The following is a 14,515-nucleotide window of genomic DNA, read 5'->3' on the forward strand; positions in this document are numbered from 1 at the left end:
TTAATTAAAGCCTGCTTAACATTTTGTTCAAAATTGTGGAACTGGTTTTTCTCTTTCAAATCTCAGGATTAAAAATGCCCAGTGCTATGGTGATAGTTCTGTGTCACTACAATAGACAACAGTACTAATCCAGGTGGTTATTCATAACAGAAAAGAAATAAAACTAGAAATAGACTGAATGTTCTCATAAAGGTATATAAAGTGTGAGAAATCCTTGAAGATGATTATGCAGCTTCATATTACAGCTACAGAGAAAGGTTGAGATGCAATGTTTAGAAGTGGAAGCCATTTACAGAGTGCTCAGTGTCACTGTGTTCACAATGCGGCACATATTAACATGATGTAAAGCTTTGCAAACAGAAATAATGAAATTCTAGCAGATTATAGCTAATAGGGGATTTCTTTCATTTACTGATCTGTAGTCTCTAAATTTCTGCAATGATAATTTTTTTTATTTAATTTGAATGTGAAATCTTCAAATAGTTTGCTTGTAATTCTGAATTCTTGCGAGAACTACCTGAAAACCCTAAAATTTTTCCAAATGACTATAAAAAATGAAAATAATAATAAATAAACGGGCAGAGAATATGCAGAATTGTTCCAATAAAAGCATGTCATAGCTCTGCTGCTCATACATACTGCTTTAAGAAGCCCTACACGCTGCCTGGAGACACTGCAGATGTGGCTGCCATGTTACATGTGTGGCAGGGAGGAGGAAGCTGTGTCTGGGCTCATGCTCTGACCTATGACCATTTGAACGATTAGCAGCCGAACGTTTCCTGGAGAAAGCAAGCCTGGGACCACCAGTGTAGCACAAGGCAGGCCCGGATGGGCTCCTAGGGTGGGAAGCAAGACAGAGACTTGAAGAACTCCACATGGGACTGGGGCGCCTGGCAAGAGTGAGCCCAAGCCTGATGACCCTCACAAAGGGCCGCTCAGGCAGGCTGGGCAAGGAGTGAGCACAAACAACCACCAGACCAGTGCCAGGGGGCGCATTCAAGGAGCTGGCCTGAGATGAAAAGCACTCAAGCACAGAGCAGGCCTTGGGGGAGGGAGAGCCACTATGCCTGAGATGACCCCTCCCTAGTGCCACAGTGCGCAGGCAGGGCACAGCACTCCTGAGACGAAAGAACCAGGCCTGACTCCCACCCCCACCCTAAAAGCAACCAGTCCCAGGAGTTGGGCCATAGGTCACCAATTCCAGAAAGAAGACAATGGAGTCCCCTACCCAAGCAATAACCTGGAGAAAACCCAGTAATATTTAACCATCACGGTAACAACGACTAATCAGTAAATACCTGGCATTTACCCAGATGTTCTTTACAATAAGATGAGTAAAAAAATTATGGTTTGTCTTGGCCCTCCAGGCAAACAATTTCCTTGGGACACCCAGTATTTGCTAAATGTCAAATAATTGTAAAACTGCCTAGCTGGAATTTCCCAATTTACCTTGCTGCAACCCTAAATAAAAACCCTCCTCCTCCTGAACTCGGGGCTTTACACTCAACTGCTGACAGTGTGGACCCAAGCTCGAGCTTGTAATAAAAAGACCCTACTACGTTTGCTTCAGAATCGGCTCCTTGGTGCTCTTTGGGATCCACGAGACTTGGGCATAACAAAGCAACCTTAGATACTCAGAGACCCTGGGAACCACAAAGAGGAGCAAGTAAGTGGTGGAGAAATGAAAGAGAAACAGAAGGATTGTGGGTACAATGAAAAGAAGTAGAACCAAACATTCGAGGGTAGTGAGGAACAGCCTGTTGTGAGTAGCTGGCGATGCCACCTGAGACCATGGTGGGTCCTGGCGTATATTGCCACTGGGAGCCATGTCTTGGTTGGTGGCTGTACAGCAGGAGGTATCTGTTACCACCAAAGGCCAGGAAGATGGACTTGTTGATGCCCGAGAGCTGTGCAGACCTGGCCCCACCCCTCATGTGGGAGAGCTGAACCTAGAGGCATGAGAGCAAGAGAGCTGACCCCACCCTCTACCTCTGAGCTGCAGCCCTCGGGAGACCAGGACTCGCATGTTACAGGAGTTGCCAGTAATGGTCACAGGATGTGAAGTGAGCACGGGGGAGCTGTCCTTACAACTTCTCTCCACACAGTAGTGTAGAGAGGGAGATATGCCCTCCTCCCCACAACCTCCTCACCACCTGTGGCATGTGGGAGACCTGGCCCTGGAATTATGAGAGCAGAAGAGCTGCTCCTGCTCCTCACCTGCTGCAGCGTTCAGGAGAGTGGGCCCTGAACCTCTCCTGGGCACCACAGTAAAACGAGCCCTGGATGTGGGGGTTACGGGTGAGCCAACTGGAGAGTATGTGTGGGGGAGAGCTGCTTCTGCCGCTTGTCTGCCGTGGAAGCATGGCAGGGGAGAGATGCCTTCCTCCCGATCCCCATCTACGGCAGACTGGAGAGCTAGCCCCCGATCATGAGTATGGGAGAACTGGCCATGTCCCTCACTGGCTCCAACACACGGAAGAGCAGGCCCTGCACCTCACGTGGGCAGCAGGGTGGAGCTGGTCCTGGTTTCAATGTGGATGAGCAGGCCCCGAGGGGATGTGAGTTTGAGAGCTGTTGGGCTGGCCATCTCATTTACCTCTCAGGGCCAGATCCAGGGCTTTGAATTGACCCATCCCAACATCTACCTCATGGATGAACTGTGGGCATACATGAGGAGTCATTCTTATACATCCAAAACTGCATGATCTCTATGACACAGGGAAACAACAGGGCCTTCTAGAGAAGTCCAGTGACGTCCAGTTTTGATGGAGTAGCAGAAGCCAGAGGCCTCATACCAGACCTATGACTCATAGTAAAGAACTTTGCAAGCGAAGGGGTGTGGACAAGGGAATATTTGGGGACATACTATGACACACTACAGCTTTCACAACAAGATTCTTTTCTCTGTTATGGGGGAGTTTGTCAGGGTAGAGGGCACGTACGAGAGGGGGTGATGAGTGGGATTGGGGTGCCTGATATGAAATTCACAAAGAACCAATAAGAAGTTAAAAAAAAACAACACTTATACTAGAAACTCTAAACCAAAATATGTGAAAACAAAGCCATCTAACTGATTTCAAAAGACTGCTCATTTTTTAAATAAATATAATTTTATAAGTTCATTTCATGAGTTAATGTATAGTAAACCCTTTTTAGTTTGCTTTGACTACGTCAAAGGCCTTTTCTGTGTCTGTTAAAACTACCATGTGATTTTTGCTCTTATATTGATTTATTCCAATATATTTCTTGATTTACATATGTTGAATCAACCTTGGATCCATGGGATGAAATTTTGTCACTATATATAATCTTCTAAATCTGTTGCTGCATTTAGTTTGTATTTAACTGAGAGTTTTCATCTACGTTCAGCAAAAAACTTGGTCAATTGTTCTTCTTTCGCTCCACCAGTGTTTAGCTTTGCTATAAAATACTACTGACTTCAGAGAGTTTAGTAGTGTTCCTCCCTCTTCATGTTGCAGAGCTATGTGAGAACTGCTAGTGTTACCTATTTAAAAGTTTTATTTTGTTTTTATACTCAGCAGTATATCCATGCAGTTCTGGTCTTTCTTTTGTGCTAAATTTTTAATTACTGCTTCCATTTCATATGTGTCACTCTCTGTCTATGTCTTTTTTTTTTTATTTAATTTTGGTAGCTCATTGATGTTTAAGACACATACATTTCTGCTTGGTTTCTCAGATTTAGAAACAAAAAAAATTTCAAAATATTCTTTAATGATTATCTGAATTTCACCAGATTCTCCTATAACATTCTCCCTTTCCTTTCTGATCTTATTATCTCTTCTCCCTCTTTTTTGGTTCATTTGCCTAGGGGTCTATCAATCCTGTCAATATTTCAAACAACCAACTCTTTAATCCATTCTATGAATTGTTATTTTGGTCTTCTTTCATTAATTTTGGCCCTAATCTTTATTATTTCTTGGCATTTACTATGATTGGATTTTTTTTATTGTTTTAAATTTATTTATTTGACATGTCTTAAGCATTTAAGTTGTGAAATTTTCTCTTAGAATTGCCTTAGCAATCCCTAGATGCTCTAGGTTGGATTACAGGTTATAGGCAGGGAAGGGTAAAGGAGTCAGGCAGTGAATGGAGACTTGGAAGTGTAAGTGACATGGTGGCGGCTCAAGAGATTTGTCACTGAAACGATGGAGAGGTGTCGGTTTTCATGGGGTGGTTGCCTACCGTGCTGAAAAAAGCTACCAGGCACACTGCTGTCACTGTGACTTTTGTAGCAGTATTAGGCTCCGGGAGCAAAGAAGGAGAAAGAGAGACAGAGACAGACAGACAAGGGCGGAGAGAGACAGATACAGAGAGACTCCAGTAAGCCAAGGAGAAAGACCATGGCTGAGCAGACAGCTCTGAGGTAGTACTTCCTGGAGTAGAGGAGAGGAGATGGGGAGGGGTGTAGAGCAGTTAGAGGAGAAGCAGTCAGAGAGGGTGACTCCAGAATTTGGAGTTGAATATGATGGGTTACAGAAGGCAGCAGAAACAAATGATCCATACCTTCTAGCCAAATCAGCAGCTTCGTTCTGTTAGAGAAGCTTAGCCCTTTGACCAAAGAGGCTTATTGTTCCCCTCCCGGGTTTTTTGTCACCAGATATAAGCAAGCAATAGTTAAGAAACTTAAAATGGCTGATCCATGGTTGTGGGGGCTGTAGATAAGACACACAGGGAGAAAACAGCTGGAGGCATCTCAAAGAATCCAGAGCAGAGAAAGGGAGGAGGAGGAGGAGGAGGAGGAACAGAAGCAGCAGCAGCAGCAGCAGCCGCAGCCTGGACATGGTCAGAACTCTCTGCAAGAGCTGATGGAGATGGGAGAATACCTTTTGTTAGAGGATGAATTTGGGAGTAGGGCAGCCTGTGAACTGCCATAGCCTGGGAGCTAGCATAGCGGAGGAGGAGTGAGGAAGATGAAAAGGACTGAAAGAATAGCCTCAACTTTAAACACAATATGTGTGAGAAGGGAGTCTGAAGGAACCTGGAGGCCAGCAAGGGCTTTGATATGCAACCACAGGTATACACAAAAGAAATAAATATACCCAAGGGAAGTAGCTCTTTTCAACAGGCAGAGACCTGTTTTTTTCAGGTTCCTGAGAAATAAAACCATAGGAATTTATCTATATGGAAGAATTCCTTCTACAGTCCAGCTTGAACTGAGCCTAGACTGCCACTTCAGCACATAAGCATGCCCTTTGGAGTTTAGGAAACTGAAGTTTCCTTTGGAAATAACAGGTGTGTTATCATTTTGCTTAATTTAGGCAAATTTAAAATTTCTAAATTTTTCTCTTTGATTTAAATGATTCATTCAAAACTGTATTGTTTATGTCCCAAGTATTTGTGTAGTTTCTCTTGTTGGTGATTTTATTCCACTGTGCTCTGTAAAGATAGATATATTTTGATTCTTTTGTATTTGTTAAAACATGCTTAGTGATCCATTGCATGAACCTCTTCCAGAAGAGGTTCCATAAGCTGCCAAGAAGTTTTATGTTGTCTTTCTGTTGGATGGAATAATTTATAGCTATCTAACAAATGTAATTGATTCTTAGTATAGTTTATGTCTGAAGTTTCTTAGTTGATTTTTAACTGTAGTCTATATCTCACATATATAAGAGAGGGAGCATACTTTCTTGAGATCTAAATCATCACAATGACCAACAATAGCAAAAAAGGAAAAAAAAATGCTAGTGAATGACAAGAAGATCTTATGAGATCATCATGGCAGAGACCTTGAACAGGTGTTGGTAAACATTACAGGGCTGTAGATGGTTATAGGAGACAGTCTGCATAAATCTAAATTTTTGCCAAGAAGAATTGCTTTTAAGGAGAGACTACCATATAATAATATAAAATTTGATGAGCATAGTAAAGGGAAGTCAGCATATTTCCAACAGTTCTGTTGAGACTATTCCTTTTAAAGGCTACTTCCTCTTTCCTGTTTTTAATTCATGGCTAGTTTGGACGGTGATACTCTGAGTCATGAAAAAAAATGTATAGCTCAGATACTTAAGCAGAAGACAGGAATGAAGCATTAGCGGGTTTGCCTCATTGCTCCCTTCCCCAAACTGTTAAGAAACAGCACAATGGTTTCTGTTCCAACCATCCCTCGCCCCACTGTCCAACTTCTTTTCTTTGGCTCTTAAATATCAGAATATACTAAATATCTTGTTCTGATGCTCTCAATGGTCTGTCCCTCATGCACATTTGTCAAACAGAGAAAAGAATTTATCTGAATAGGTAGGTTATGGTTAGAAAGGGTCACCTTGGGCAATAAATTTTATGAATAAAGCAATAAATGGACAATATACTGAATATTATTCAAACTCTCTTTTATGTAGCAAATTATCTTTTATGAGGTCTCTATTTCATCTAAAGCAGGATTCTGTTTGTTTAAAAGCCATGCTCTTAGGGTAGATAACTGATCAGGTTTCATAGTTATGAACATTTTATCCTAAACTGGAGAGAAGGGAATTGAGTATATGAGTAAACAGGGTGATGCAAAAAGTGATTGACACGAGAGATTATATGAAATTTATGAAAGAAATTGATTTAGAGTTAGACCTTGCTCAAGACTTCAAAAGGTCAAGCCCTGTGTCATTATCATTCATCCAAAGTTTCAAGTTTCCAAATTGAAGCTAAGTTGTTTATCTATCCTTATGAGAAATTAGGAGAGAAAGGACAGCCAAATCCACAAGCAGGCCAGTCATGATAAGAAAGTCTACTCTGCTTTCACTCTTTCTCATAAGGAAAGTAAGCTGATGCCACCAGATACCTACCCGATCTGAAATCTGTATTGTACTGTTTTCTTGTTCCGGAACCAGCCACTTCACAAAGTATTCTCCCACAAAAAGTGGAACGTGTTTTCCACATCTGGAGATGAGATGCTGCCCAAGTAATGAAACTTTACATTGTGTGAAATTGTGTGTGAAGTGTAATCGTAAAATGTTTGACAATATTCTACTTGTAAGTAATACATTGTGATCACATTCATACTCACTACCCTAACATAGCAATCCTACAGACCTTTTTCTCTCCAGCTAATTCCCATCCTACCCTCACGTTCCTTTTGTCTTGTTTTTCCTTTTAAGGCTTTTTTCTTTATTTTATTTTTCCATTTTATTTTTTGGAGACAGTCCTATACCTGCAGTCACTGTTCCTGTGTGTTCATAATTGCACTGGTAATATCATATCCAGGTGACAGTCCTCCCCATGTTTAGTTTCTGACATCCCTAGAATGTGGACATAATTGTCTCATTTGGAGCCAAGGACTTGGCAGTTACTTATTCTTAGCACTTTGGCCAATTATGAACCCCTACTTTGAATGTCACCTACTGCCAAAAGTGGGAGCTTCACTAGTCTATGATAATAAACATAAATATTTAGAAGTCAGCTTAACTACATGTTCCTTTGGCACACAAAAAATGTTCCCCTATAGAACCCATGACATCCTTAGCTGTAGAAGTAACTTTTTATTCACTTAATTGTCATGTCTAAGGCTTGCTGCCTCCATCTGCTAACCTAGGCCTAGTCCTGGAAGCTTCTGGCCTCTATACAATCTAATTTAGCCTTAGAATGTTTTCAGTCTCCGAGACTTACTGCTGAATAAGCTCACTCTTGTTCTTACTAAGCTCTGGACTGGCTGGTTCAACTCAGCTATTCTGGCTCAAATTCCTCTCCTAGCTAACTTATTCAAGCCAGCTTTTCTCTTGTCCGGCTGCTGAATTACTCCACCTGGCCTCTAACATCTCATTCTCTGGATCGTTCTGTCTTCACCTGTGTCTAGTTTGTTCTCTCTTCAACCTCTTTCTATGAAACTCTCCTGGTAAAAACTGAGCTGTTTCTGACATGGACTCTGTTGCGTTCTTTTCAGTCACTTCTCCTGGTGGGGCTGCCTTACCAGGCCACTGTAGAAGAGGATGCGACTTGATGTGCTAGGATAGGGGGAAGGAGCTCCCCTTTTCTGGCTGGTAAGGGAAGGGAGGGAAGGGGAAGAGGGAAGGAGGGAGAGACTTGGAGAAGAGGAGGGAGGGGGATACAATTGGAATTTAAGTGAATAAATTAATTAATTAATAAAAAAAATCCTGCCTCTGAATTCCATGAACTGAACTGCCACCAACTCAACTCCAATGTATTGTTTCTCTATTCACTGACTCAACCAAACTGCCTGAACAGAACTTGATTGGAACTCAGAGATCCAAATGCCTGTCTCCTGAGTGCTGTGATTAAAGGCATATACCATCACACCAGGACCTAAGCTTTTCATTACCTGAAATGTGCTCTATACCAGGCTGGCCTTGAACTCAGAGATCTGATTGCCTCTGTCCTCTGAAATTTAAGGTATGTCTGTGTTCCAGCCAGATCACACAGACCTAGAAGGTCTTTGGATGAGATTACTTGCCAGAGCAGCCATGTTCTGAATTAAAAGCCCTCTATACACTTTAGACTTTGGACCAGTGCTTCAGCGTTAGGTATGAGTTCATCCTGTTGAGTAGTGCTCAGACCTCACACGTTTGAAGCTGTCAGAACACTGACTTGTGCTGCTTTCTTCCTGTATCAGCTTTCAAACCAAGTTGAAGTAAAGATGTCATTACTGCAGCAGTGGGCATTCACCAGATAGTTCAGTACTGTGCCACACAGGGTCTGTGGCTGGCCTGGCAGTGACGTTTGATAACTTTTAAACCCCGAATCACCTGGTTAGAACCTTCCAGCACTATGAATGCTAGTCAGGAGGAATGGAGCAGCTTTCATATCAGTTCTACCTTGTCCTCTCTGTGTATACAATGTGTACAATCTTCAGGACAAGACATCTGCTGCCTAGTTCTGCTGAGCACCAAGAGCAATGACAATAGTCTGTATTATTTTGAGACCTTCTACGGGCTTCCTGGCAACACCCAGGCACTGGGCTCTTGGATTTTGTTTTGAAAACCTGTGACTTCTGATATTTACCACCCATTCAAAGTATTTCCAATAGTGCCCATTAAAAAAATCATTATTTCCATTAGTTATGAAATGGTAGGTTTCTAAATGTCGTTCCTTCATACGTAGGATTAGTCGAGTCCCCCTCACACTCTTAACTTTCTTCTCTCCTTCTACTCCCATAAGCTTTAAACCTTTCCTTATCTAGTATCCTTCATTTCTAGTTTCATACTGCATGTGTTTTGCTAACCATCTCACCTAGACTTCTCTTGATTAAGGTGTTATTTTGATGCAAATAAGCCATCAAAAATAATTATATACTAAAGGTCTTAAACAAAACAAAACAGAGTCTCATTTTGTAGTCCAGACTGGCCTAGAAATCACTGTGTAGCACAGGCTGCCCTTGAATTTATAGTGATATTCCTGCATTAAAGCATGTTATTTTTGTATGTTTACTCTAGCTCCTGAAGAGAGATCTTTCATATTTATTGAAAGATGCAGGCATCATAGCTGGGGATAGACTAAGATATTCTAACACTGGCCTGGCCTACATCACATGACATGGCCCCTTAATGTGGCCATCTTAGTATTGCTCTGGCACCTGCTTCTTTATGCATGTTGTGATGGCTACTCCCCCTGTCCCCATCTGAGCCCACCCCCTTTCAAAGTCCAGCCTTATCCTCTCCTGCCCTGCTATTGGCTGTGCAGCTCTTTAGTTAACCAATCAGAAGGTGATGAAGAAATGTTTACCACATACCAAGACAGAAGATGCTGCTTAATAATGACAATGCCAAGGACTGCAACCAGATCTCTGGTTGGACACACAGTACAAAAAAACATCCTCCAACACTCCTGCCCTAGTCTCCTGACTTCTGGGATTACAGGTGTGAGCTACCATGTCTGGCTGAGTGTTCATTATTAAAGAGAATTTATATTATACAACTGTGTTTTTGTTGTTGTTCATTTTTTATTCACTTTACATCCTGTTGTAGCTCCTCCCCTCCCAGTGTCACCCTCCCTCCTTCCCCTCTCCCATTTTATTCAGAAAAGAGGAGCTTCTTTTCCCATCCACCCCAGCTCATCAAGTTGCATCATAAATGAGCATGTGCCCTCTTCCCCTATGACCTGGCAAGGCAGTCCCTTGTGATCAAAAAGTTGACAAGTGAGACCATGTCCCATACAGTCCCCACCCCACTTTCCTTACTAGAGGAGCCACATGAGGTCTAAGCTGCTCATCTTCTACATCTGTGTAGGGGGCCTAGGTCCAGTTCCAGTTTGTGCATGGTCCTTGGTTGATGTTTCACTCTCAGCCAGCCCCTCTGGGTCCTGGTTAGTTGGCTCTGTTGGTCTTCTTGTGGAGCTCCTATCACCTCCAGATTCTTATCTCCTTCTGCCCACTTTTCCACAAGATACTCTGTATCATCCAATGTTTGGCTATGAGTCTCAGCTTCTGGCTGTTGAGTAGTGCTTCTCAGAGGCCAACTCTGACAGGCTCCTCTTTGCATGTTTAGCAGAGTATCATTCATATGGTCTGGGGTTGGCACTCTCTAATAGGGTGGGTCTTTGATTGGTCCAAGCATTGGATGGGTGTTCTCCTAAATCTGTCTTCTATATTATCCCTGCACATCACACAGGTACGGTAAATTTTGGGTCAAAGATTTTGTGGGTGGGTGGGTGCTCCCCTCCGTCTGCTAGGAGACTACTCTAGATAGTGGGTGTCCTCTTCAGTCTCTATGGCCTCTGCTACTAGAACTCTCTGCTTGAGTAACCCTCATGTACTGTTTCTAGACCTACCATTCTAATGTGGAAAAACAAAACAAAAAAACAAATAAACACCCTACCCTACTTTTTACCATAAGAGAACATCTTTTATCACCTCTTATTCAGAAGGTTACCTTCCTTTCTGTAATTCTGTTTTTATTTTGTTGTTGTTGTTCACCCCTCTTCCAACACAGAAGTCACCTTTGAATGTTCCTCCTCAACAAGCCCACTTAAGGCTATAATTCCTTGGGGCTGAAAAATGGGCCCTTTTCTTAGTCACTTCATAATTATTTATCCGGTGTTGAGATTATTTCCAAATGGCTCTAGCTTTTGAGTCCCATGCTTGGACATGAAACAGTCTGTTTCCCTTCTCCACTTGGGTCTCTGATATCTCAAGTACATGACCAAAATAGACTTTTCAATAACCTTCTGCACTAAACTTCTAAGCTTACTAAAGTCAAGGATCATTTATCTGGTGACTGAAAGAAGAGAGTGTATTTGTTAGTAAACCTGACATATCTTATTCCCTGGAGATATCTCAGTTTGCTTTCCTCCTTTATCAGGTTTCAAATCAAGTCTAAACCAGTTACACTAGCATCTGATGACGGTGTTCTCCAAAGCCTTTTCCTTCTTTTGTTCTTCACTTAGTTTAATTTATTTAACCACATCCCCTAAGAGTGGCCTTCAGTGTGGAGAGTTTGTGGACAATCCTTTGCTGATAAAGTTTCTGTGGCTTCCTAGGTCAATGAAAAGACACATGCTGAACACCCCTGATCTGTATCTACTCCCCCCATACCCACACATATGGAGCTTCACCATAACTCTCTTACTGTGCTCCAATCTCTCTGGTCCTTTTCTTGCTTCTTGATGTCAACAAATCCTCTCCTTCCTCTGTGTTAACATTCCTGCTATTCCCACCTGGAATACTTATTTCCCAGTCTTTCCTCAACTAATTGATTCTTCCTTTACCTCTTCAAAAGGCTTATATGACAAACATTCCCTCCCCCAACAACTTAGGTTCTTCCCTTACATGTTAACATTCGTATTGCATAATGTGAGACACAGTCTGCAGGTATGTATTTCCGTGCTTACTGTCTTCTCTTTCATAAGACTGTGCAGCTCACATATGAAGACTTATGTTATGATTCAGATGCCAGGAACTACATTCATTTATGTTCATAAAACAGGACTATATCCACATATGAGGTCTTGGGTTTCACTGCAATATTCCCATTACCTAGCATAGTGGTCCTCCCGGTGTCTAGTCTGGAGTAAGCGTCTTCTATTGGATATATGATTAGTTGCAATAATACCTTCATAGATTTCATGTTCTGAATTTTCTCAGTTAGGTTGGCTCTGAATATTCTCAGTTATCTCATTTATTTTTTTCTCACGTGTATAATACTGCATTAAACCAGTAGGATACTTAATTATGTGCCCATTTTCTGAAAAATGTTACCCATTTTGCTATTATAATTAACATTACCTTAATACAACATTCTAATTAAAAAAGGGAACTTACAGAGGTAGAAATCATGGAATTGATGAATGTTTTGTCCCATGGGACCACAATGTTTTCTTTGAAAATATATCATAGTAACCTTAAAATAACTAACCTTAGTGAGGCCTTTTCATTTTTTATTATATTTACTTAATTTTGAGACGCAGTCTCTCTATACTTTCAAGGCTAGGTCCAAGAGATCCCCTTGCCTCAGCCTCCTGAAGACATGGGACAAAAACACAGATCCCACACACTAGCTGGGCCACACCTTTTAAATGCTTAGGGAAAAAAAGTATCTACTCCTTTTATTTCATTTTTTAATAGTAAATTAATACAATTTACGTCTCTTTCATAGGCCCTTCCTCCTCTTCTCCCAGTCCTACCCTCCCTCCCACAGCCCACTCTCTTATTCCTCAGAAAAGGGGAGACCCCCCTACCCAGACATCCCAGCTCACCTGTTTACATGAAGACCGAGTTCTTCTTCCTCCCCTATGGTAGGGCAGTCTCATCAGGGAGAAGTGATCAAAAAGCAGGCAACATAGTCCATGTCAGAGCTATCCCCTACTCTCCTAACTAGTGGGCCCATATGAGGCCTAAGATGCCATAGGCTAGTAAATAACCTAGGTCTAGAACATACATTGTCCTTGGTTGGTGCTTCAGACTCCATAGCCCCTCTGGGCCCTGGTTGATTGGCTCTGATGGTCTTGTGGAGCTTTTGTCACTTCTAGGTCCATTTATCCTTCCCCCTCTATTCCAGTAGACTCTCTATGCTTTGCCCAATATTTGCCTGTGAGTCTCAGTATCTGTTTCAAGTTATTGCTGGGTGGATCCTTTAAGGGGACAACTCTGGTAGGCTCCTGTCTGCAAGCATATCAGAGTATTGTTAATAGTAATAGGGGGTGGCTATCTTCCATGGGGTAGGTTTTACGGTTGGGCCTGACATTGGTTGGACATTCCCTCATTCTCTATTCTACATGTTCTGTCTTTGGCCCTGCAGGTCTTGTAGGTAGGATAAGTTTTGGACTGAGGTTTTTGTGGGTGGGATGGTGATGAGTAAGGTAACACAGACCCAGAAATACACAAGGTATGTACTCACTTATAAGCAGATTTTAGTCATATAGTATAGGATAGACATACTACAATGTACAAAACCCAAGAAGATAAGTAACAAGAGGATCCAAGGGAGGATGCATAAGTCTCACTCAGAAGGTGAAATAGAATTGACAGAGATAATGGTTAAAGAGTGGGAACAAGGAAGAAGAGGGAATGCAGAGAGAAACAAGGATGGAGATCAGGATTGGGGAGAGTGGGGTGGGAGGGCAGAAGGCCTGCAGAGAAAAGAGAAATGGTGGGTGGGGGCATCTCTGAAGCATGCTACAGACCTAAACCAGAATACACCTCTGGGAAGATATGAGGGAGACTTTGTTAAAGTGCCTAGTAGCAGGAGCCATGGAGAATGAAGAGGAAACCCTTTATCTAGGCAACACTCCTAGTGGATGGATCTCCTAGTGGAGATCACCAACCCACCCATATCTACTGTTTGTGAAGCCCAGTTCTTGTCACGAAGCCCCTCTCTGGGGTCATAGGCTCTTTCTATTAATTGCAACTGCATTGACACTATTGAAGTCGACTTTTTCAGAAGCCTTAGAAACATGTTCCATTATGTCTTATCGTGTTGAGATTATAGTGACCCCAAGATGTCGCTTACAAGATGTTTGTTGTGAACACGACATCTTAAATCTGATCTAGAGTCAACTTTTTAATTGACCCATCTATCAATGAAAGAATAAAGTGGCTGGTTATTTTCAGCTATTGAGTGGGAGCCAGAAACTTATTTTATTTATTTAAAGATGCTTTACCAGTACTTGGATTATGATTTCCAAGTTTTTAAAAAAATAACCTTAGAAAATGCCAGACTCTGAAAAGAATTCTTTTTTTAAAGTACATTCTTGTTTAGTAAAATAAGTAACTCTCAGTGAGCTAATAAACATGAGCAAAGAGGCAATCTTTTTAGAGCCTACAGCATGCTTGCATCAGAGTCAAGGCCATAGCAAGGGTCAAGGCCACTTTCTAGAAAGAGGTCAGCTTTTGGGCAAGATCTTGTTCTGTGGGTGTGATAGGTTATTTGAATCATTAGTGGAAGGCCAAAGCTGGTTGTGCATTAAAACGTGTCAGGGCTGTTTTGGAACAGACATGATATGGTGCTTAAGGAACTATATCCAACAGACTCCAGTCTACTGTTGGGCTGGGCTTAGGCTTCCAGACTTATTTTCCTTCCTCTGTCAAGCTCTTTCTCTTTCTCTCCTGTTTCAAGGTATT

General features: G+C 42.0%; 1 pseudogene; it reads left to right on the top strand.

The window, feature by feature from the left end:
* The first annotated feature begins 659 nt into the window (after positions 1-659).
* LOC132648154 (small nucleolar RNA SNORA17) lies at positions 660-777 on the top strand (annotated as a pseudogene).
* Positions 778-14,515: the final 13,738 nt, after the last annotated feature.

Source organism: Meriones unguiculatus, chromosome 15 (genome assembly GCF_030254825.1).
Source record: "Meriones unguiculatus strain TT.TT164.6M chromosome 15, Bangor_MerUng_6.1, whole genome shotgun sequence".
Lineage (NCBI taxonomy): Eukaryota > Metazoa > Chordata > Mammalia > Rodentia > Muridae > Meriones > Meriones unguiculatus.